This window comes from Lactuca serriola, chromosome 8 (genome assembly GCF_051521515.1).
Source record: "Lactuca serriola cultivar US96UC23 chromosome 8, Lser_US96UC23_V15, whole genome shotgun sequence".
In the NCBI taxonomy this organism is placed as follows: Eukaryota; Viridiplantae; Streptophyta; class Magnoliopsida; order Asterales; family Asteraceae; genus Lactuca; species Lactuca serriola.
The window spans coordinates 3,802,511-3,811,285 of NC_136415.1; the positions used below are offsets into that span (position 1 = coordinate 3,802,511).

The following is an 8,775-nucleotide window of genomic DNA, read 5'->3' on the forward strand; positions in this document are numbered from 1 at the left end:
TTGAGAGATATGTATATTAATGAAGACAAAATATCCATACACAGTAAAGATATTTTGTGAGTAAAGTGGCCATTAAACAAATTTATTGAATAGAGATATGAATAACACGTACATATACTGGTTTGGATAAGTATGTTCAATAGTCAATCAAGTAATAAAATGAGAGATGGGTGGCATGTGTAGGTGTCAAACGATGAAGATGGTTATATTTAATTTATGTATAATTTATTTAGCCAAAGTAAGTATAAATAGGAGATTCGTTACCATATCAATAACATATAATTTTGAGAGAGAATAAATGATCGTGGAAACTATTCAACCACTCCGTAAGTCAGACATATATCTCCATCGTATCAAGTGAGTGCATAGTTACTTTCATCTTACACATAGATATGAAGTATTTTATATAAATTACGTGTTATGTGTGCATATTGTCTGAATACTTGCTGTCTATGCCGATGAACGATATTTATACATGTTTTAAATGATTTAAACTATATATGTATTTTATATCTACAAGAATGTTGGGGTAAAACATGGGTAGATGTAATAGACGATGTGTGATTAAATGATGAGAGGCCTCGATGTTGTTGTTGATTCTGTCATCTAGCGGAGTATGGATGACGACCACGGACTCTTCTAAAGAGTCCAGTTGAACGCTAACAGGCTCGCAACCTGTAGGTGTTTGTGAACGATGTGTTCACCGGTGTACTCCATCCCCCACATGGTTGCCTTAAGGACATTTATTGCTGAGGAACCCCCTTAGCAGTAGTGTCCATCCCGATGATGATCCTTAGGCTAGGTCCCTTATGATAGGTGTTTAGGGACGTAAAGTGAGGATAACGGGAACGAGTAATCGGGTTATTGTTGGTTGATGAAATTAAATAACTTATTTTGTTGTGGGTTGAAAACCCTATGTGCTGACTAGGCTCCCAAGCCTGACCCACTCAGTTTCATGTATTACAGGTATTGGCGCTCGAGCATAGATGTGAAGTTTTGGATGAGGGATTACAGATTAGGTCTGTAGATATGAAATAATGTAGTAAGGCTTATATTGCACTGTTTCTGCTTTTGATCTGTATCGAACATGACATCCCGAGTCTTTTAATGAAATACATTTCTTTGGAAATGCTTTTGATAAATCTTTATCATATTTTGTTTTGGGACAAATTCCGCAACACTTTTATTTAAAATGTTATTCTGATTTTCAAACAAGCATAAACAATATCGGTCTTTTCTGTCCGTGAAAATGGGGATGTCACAGGTTAGCATTGGTGCCTTTGACCCACTAAACATAGTGAGGAGACTCATCTCGCACTGTCGAAACAATCAGAAAAATCCTTGGCTGCTGGCTGACAGATCCCCGAACTATCAGAGTCAAAACATCACCCAATCAGCAATTGAGTTCCAATTTATAACCATAAATCCATTACTATGGTAAATGACCAATTTAGCTCTCACTTACTTTTGGACCAAGACTTAGGCCCAAACCTAATAATCCACAAGGCCCAAATACCAAAAACTACAGCCCAATCCCCAAATCCATAGTGGGCCTCCGCAAATAACTATCAACCCAAAACCTGATGGCCTAATATGACCCAAAAGAACAAAGCCTAAAAGATGGCCCAACCCAAAGCCCAAAAACCAAAATCCCACTATGCTGAGTACGCGGGGCGTACTCAGCTTGTACGCTAAGCGTAATGGCTTAAGAGCTTGTACATTTCACGTACAGGCTTGTACGCCCAACGTACTCCTCTTGTTTGACCAAATCTCCATTCTAGCTCTTATTCCATTAAGCCAAGATGTCCAAAACCTCAGGATAGCTAAATATAAGTGTCTTGATCCATAAAGTCGAAGGCTTTATGCCTTTGCGTGGCTTAATCAAGCCCAATCACCAAAGATGAACTCCAAAAGGTCAAAATCACCCTAAAAATGTCTTAAAACTTCTTAATACCTTAGGACCTCAGTCCAACTTCCAGATCTGATATCAAGGGACTTCTTAAGTCATAAAGTTTCCAACTTTATAACTTAGCATAACTCAATGGGACCCAACTCAAAACCTTAAGTCCCAAACTTCATCAAATGACTACTAAATCATGCATGGAAGATTAATACCCATCAAGATCCAAACTTTATGACTCCATAACCCCAACAAAGGCCAAATATGAAGCTCAAAGGTTCTGGAGTAACTTCTACTCACAAGAACCACCTTAAAGGGACCAAAATCATAACAAAGTACCACTTAGCTAGATCTACATGAAAGAGTTGTCAAGGTTGAGACTTGATACCTCCAGAAGTTAGATCTAGGTGCACAAGGCCTGGATCCAAAAGCTCCAAGTCAAGCAATGACTCATCAAGAAGTTCTTTCTTCCTCCTCAAGCACCAAAACACACGTAAATCACTTTGAAGATCAAGCATAACTCAAATGGGGGTTAAGGGTCGATTTCTAGGGTTTAGAGGGATGGATGTTGATGATATTAGGGTAAAGTTATGAGATATGGAGCTTAAATAGGGTCCAAGACCCTAAAATAGGGTTTAGGTCTGATTAGAGTACGCCCAATGTACACTGAAGAGCACCCACGACCATCCTAGTTTGTACGCCCAACGTATGCCAATGTACACCCCACGTATTGCCCTTTTCACTAGTACGTTGAGCGTACACCTGTGTACGCCCCGCGTACCCGGCTAAACCTTAAAACCACTAAGCTTCCGAAGGCCATAACTTCTTCGTTATAAGTCCATTTCCAATGAACGTTATATCCACAGAAAGGTGATGAGAAGCCCTACACTTCTATCAACTCACCTCCGCCTAAGAACTTCCCAAAGAAAACCCAAAATTCATAAAGGATCGAGTTATCAAATTACGATTATATCCTTGGGCTTCGAACACAAACGAACACCCGAATCACTTAGACTATAACACCCACATCAAAAAAGGGCCAAATCCTTTCTTCCCCAAGGCCCAAAGTCTTAAGATGACTGATGACCGGTCCACGACCCCCAACGATGAAACAATTCGAAACCGAGTGTTACAACTCTCCTCCACTTAAATTCGATTTCATTCTCAAAATCATTCCTTACCATTCCCAACATGCCCAAGCAAAACTTTCCAACCTGAAGAAGACGAATCCATAATCCCATGCAGAAAAACAACCCTATTTTTCCTGAAATATGAAATCTCGAATTGGTCTTACTCCCCGACAGACCGCCCATATTGAATCATTGCTAAATCCATTCCACTTATCCCCCAATTGACTACTCATCTTCTGTCCAGTTGCACTAAAAGGAAAATATTAATCAAATGATAATTATTGGCCATTAAAAGCCATATGTGAAATACATAATCACGAGCCCGCCTTATATTTAGAAGGTCACCCATATCTAAGGCGTCTTTCTGAAGATGAAACCCGATTCGTGGAAGATTTGATAAGAAAAAAAATGTGAAACCAAAAGATATATTATCTACATTAAAGAATGAAAATGTAGAAAATTTATCCGTTCTTCCAACTATATATAATGCACGCCAAAAATTCAACCAACGAACTTCAAGATTTGTTTTTGCACACGAAAGATCATTAGAGATGTGGCGTGCATTCCCACATGTCATGTTGATGGATGCGACATTCAAAACAAACAGGTACGAGATTCCCCTCCTTGAAATAAATGGTGACTCCAACTAATTAGACCTTTTGTGTAGCATTTGTCGACCTGCATAAGGAAATAGAATCCAACTACACTTGGGCACTAGAGTGTTTAAAATCAATAATAGATAGTTGCATGTCTCCATGTGTAATTTTCACACATAGAGACTTGGCTTGCATGAACGCATGCAATAATGTATTTCCAAAAAGCTAAAGGATTACTTTGTAGATGACATATCAATACAAGCATTAAGAGAAAATGCAAAACGTTTTTAGTGCATCGTCGTTGTTGGACCTCCTTTTATAAAGGTTGGAAAAAATTAGTAGAATCTGAAACTGAGGAAGCATGCAATTCCAATCTCTTACAAGTTGAAAACATTCTGGTGGACTATAAAGGTATATATATATATATATATATATATATATATATATATATATATATATAATTGATGTAAGTGTATTATGTTTCAGAAGTTATTACTTACTTGAAGAAAACGTGGTTGACACAATATAAAGAAAAGTTTGTATCTGTTTGGACCGACGTATTTCTCAATTTTGGGAATTACACAACCAATATAGTGGAGAGTCAGTATGCCAAAGTAAAATTATACTTGGACTCATCACAATCAGATTTAGCAACAATATTATGAAGAATTCATGATGTTGTTCAATCACAAGACTATGCTATCAAAGCAAGTATAGGACAAAATATGATTATTGCATGACATCATTTCATCCATCCAATTTCCAGATATTTGATTGGTACTGTTTCAATTTATGCACTTGAAATAATTTTCAAGGAATTTGAACAAATTAAATTCCTTGAAATTTGTGGATGTCAATTGCATACTAGTCACGGGCTACCATGTGCGCACGAACAAGCGGTATATTTAAAAAATGAAATTCCAAAACCACTTGATTCCATTCATAAATTTTGGAAAAAATTTGATTTAGATCCATGCATTTGACTAGAAGATGATGATGTTGATGTTGAAGGCCAAACGTCTAACACACAGTTGAAAAAACAATCAAGATCTAGTAAATTCAGTTGGGTGTGGATGTTAAAAGATATATTTTCACCATCAACAACTTCGCTTCGGGAACCTACTTCTCACAAAAACAAAGTACCAAGTGGACGTCCGCGGTTGAGTACACAAACAAGATCTACTGTTCTGCCTACTCAAGATCCAAAGACTCAATTTGCTCGTAGACATAGTTTTGCGACATCAATGTCAGATTATAATGGGTCTAATCAGTTTGATTTAAACCAGGAACCAGAGAGGTACAATACATTTTCGTTTCAACAACGTTCAACATTTTATTCAAAAATGAATTTCATCCATACGTTACAAACATTGAAGATGTGGAGGGAGATGGAAATTGTGGATTTCGGGCAATAGCTATCTCCCTCGGGTATAGTCAACATTATTGGCGTTGAATCCGCTCAGAATTACACGAGTTATTATAAAATTGGGGACGATATGCAATGATTTTTCAGGATGATATAAACAATGTACATCACTCGTTGAGTTTCACTGGATTGGGTTCTGCACAAAATGAATATTGGTTGATTATGCTGGTGTCACACCCCAAAACTGGAACGACGGAAACGTTCTGGGGTGGATGACATCATGTCAAGTATCACAACATATGCAGTATAGTAATCAAAGTACAACAACCATTGCATTAATAGTAATAGTTTTACATAGTTTACATTACATAGAAACATCAAAGTAATACAAGTAATAATATAGGTGCAACTTGGTACTAAACTGTCTTCACCAAAAGCTCCTGGGATGTACCTGTCTATTGCTGACCTGAGAATACAAGTTATTTTGAAAGCGAGTATCAGAATTTTTATAAATGCTGGTGAGTTCATAAGCATTTAGTGTCATTTTATTCAAATAACTTCATAAAAATTAGTAGTTTAGAATCAACGGTGTATTAGACTACTATCATTACTAAAATACGGTATTTTCCCTGAACTACTATCATTACTAAAATACGGTATTTAATTTTAAAGGAAGTTGAAGGATATCACAAGTAAAAACATTAGGGAAAATAACATATGACTCAGCAGGAAACACTGCTGACTAAAGCAAAAGAAATCATAGACTCCAGGAGTGTATCGAATGAACGACACGCCTGGCTTAGTCTAACGAAAGGAGACACAGACCCCAGACGGTATCAAATGTACGATACGGCTAGCAAGGTTTAAAAACAGTGAACACAGACCCCAGACAGTATCAAATGAAAGATACAGCTAGCAAGGTCTGAAACAGTGAACACAGACCTCAGACAATATCAATTGAATGATATGTCTAGCAAGGTCTAAGCAAGAGTAATTCTAAGAGTGTGTTTCCAACATACAATGTTAAACATCGTTACCTTAAGACCATGAATTATAAGGTAAACATGGAGATACTCGTAACCATACTAATCGACACTAGAGTACTTGACGCCCTGCAAGCGTCGGTGTAAGTATGACTTTTGTCACCCCTTGGCTTGGTAGGCCGTGGACTGTAGCTAGCAATCAGGGTGCGGGGGTGTCAATCCCGTATAGATCTATACACACAATGTCCGCTCTCCCTACAAGAGACTTTGGTTACCAACTCGACGACGGGGAGATCCGTGTCTTGAAGATGTATCTCGAACAGTGAATTATGATGTAAGTGCTGGACTAGCAGTAGAGACTCATAACTGAACCGATCGATGTAAACCTATATGTCTATACATGTATACATAATATATAATTACTGATCAAACGACCTTCGGACGGATATCCGATCCCACCAGACCACATCCCAACGAGGAAAAGGAAATAGGGCGAACTAGCCTTCCTAAGTCCTTTAAACATTATTTATATAACTATACAAGTACAGGCATACATTTAACTAAGTAGAAACATTTAACGAAGTTGAAGTGTTTAACGAAGTAGAAGCGTATCACGAAGTAGAAGCGTTAATAAGTAGAAGCGTATCACGAAGTAGAAGCGTTAATAAGTAGAAGCGTATCACGAAGTAAAAGCGTTAACAAAGTAGTAGCATTTAACTAAGTAGGAGCATTAACTAAGTAGAAGTATAACAAAACAGTAGTATGTAACAAAGTAGGAGTATAAAAACATGGAAGAAAACTTTGATGAAAACTTTGGAAAACCTTTACACTTAAGAAAATCACGACTTGGTATTCTTTTGTAAAATAAGTTTGAAAACCTTTAGAAATCCTTTGAAAAACCTTCATAAACAAGTTTTGAATGAAACCTTGATAAAACATTATAGGTAAAGAAATCCTTTGTTTAAAATACTGCTGTAACTGAATCTGAAGTAAAACATACAGCGCGAGAGACAATTTGAGATAAGCTTTGAACAAGTAAAAACGTTTTAGAAAACCATTTACAGTATCATACTTAGTAAAACAGTTGACAGTGAAATAAATCCTTGTGCATGCGGGTTATCAATCACATGTGATTGATCTGATAACTGGCTTGTTTTAACTTGTATTCCCCCCATAAAAGCATGTAAAAACATTTAAAAGGTTAATTCAGGGGTATGAACTCACCTGTTGTCAGCGGATCAAACGAAAGTGCCGGTTGGGTGCTCGGTGTCAAGTAAAGACTTGAACACACTTAGTGACCTATTAAAATATGATGACATATGTTTACATACAATTAGTAAATAAAATACTAATTAAACACATATACGCATCCTAAGTGCGGAAAACACTTTGATTAAGTGTTAGGGGTGTCCCGCGTAACATCTATGAGTATGTGTGTCCTAGATAGGGAGTTTACTCTTCAAGAGTAAACTCTTCATAGAGTTCACGGCCCTAATACCAACTCCCCATGAGTTTATGGCCGTAAACTCATGGTGGGGGTGTTCTAGGATGCTAAATGGTCTTATCTCACTCATAGAATTAGGCTAGGTCCAAATATAAGGCATACGAATGAGTTTAAAGCAAAAATGGACCATTTAAGGAGTTCACGGCCCTAAACAAGGAGTTTACGGCCGTAAAATCTCACTTGGTCATTTCCTTCATAGATCTAAGCCTTAAATGATAGAGTATAAAGTTCTAAGCATTATTCCAAGTCAAATGGGGGTGTTAGGGCATCATTTGGCCACCTTTTGGGAGTTTACGGCCCATGGACCAATTCTAGGGGGGTTTACGGCCGTAAACTCCTATTTCCTTGGTTTAATTGATGTTTAATGCCTTTACTACAATGGGGGTTGCTTCTATACAATTTTCAAGGCCATAGGAGGTGTTTGAGGGCATTTCTAACGCCTTAAAAGGTGTTCACGACCTATGAAGAGGGGTTTACGGTCCAAGAGTGTTCTTGGACCGTAAACTCATGTTTACTCTCCAAAATGCAAGGTTTTAGTGTTCTAAGCTCGAAGGTGTAAGTCCACAAGTCATATCTAAGCCCTAGGGGTAGTTTAGAGGGGTTTTGGGGCTTAAAAACCCCACTTAAGGGTGTTCACGGTCCAAGAGTGTTCTTGGGCTGCAAACACATAATATTTCCCCTATTTGATGTCTTAAACACGAATTTGCATGTTAACTAAGCTACACAATAAGTAAGGATAGATTACTTACTAGTTTGGGGCTCGAAACGGGCGTTTTGGCTCGAAAACAAGTTGTAGAGAGAGAGTGTAGAGAGAGAGAGAGAGTGGAAAGAGTGTGAATGGAGTCCACTCCCCCTTATATAGGGGTTGAGCTTGTGGTTCAGTGGAAATCTACCCAATACTGACGTTAAACGGGGCTTTTGGTCGCACCCGATTAATTTGTCGTATTTTGAATTGATAGCAACTAAAATTTTTTCAAGGGAATATTGTGGTGTTTCTAATTTATTTCAACCCTTACCAAGTCATTATAAAACTCCCAAATTAATTAACCTCTTCCAAAAGGTTAACGGACAAATAAAGGCCTATTAACGGAAGGAGGGGTTAAAAATGACGGAATAAATTTCGGGTTGTCACAGCTGGATACTGGATTCCTCATTGCTAATAAGTATGGTGTAATCGTCTATTTTTTAGACAAACAAGGTTTTTCGACCTGTTTTCCGTTTTTGCATGGCTCGCAAGACATCTCACATCATGAATCTATTGTTATCGCTTTCGTTTATAATGGCCATTACGTGAAA

At 37.7% G+C, this 8,775-nt stretch overlaps 1 long non-coding RNA gene across 1 annotated transcript; it reads left to right on the plus strand.

Annotated features, from left to right (window-relative positions):
* The first annotated feature begins 288 nt into the window (after nucleotides 1–288).
* Nucleotides 289–1,142, plus strand: LOC145066357 (uncharacterized). Its single transcript, XR_013688739.1, has 2 exons — nucleotides 289–357; nucleotides 967–1,142. It is a non-coding gene; the product is annotated as an uncharacterized LOC145066357 (long non-coding RNA).
* Nucleotides 1,143–8,775: the final 7,633 nt, after the last annotated feature.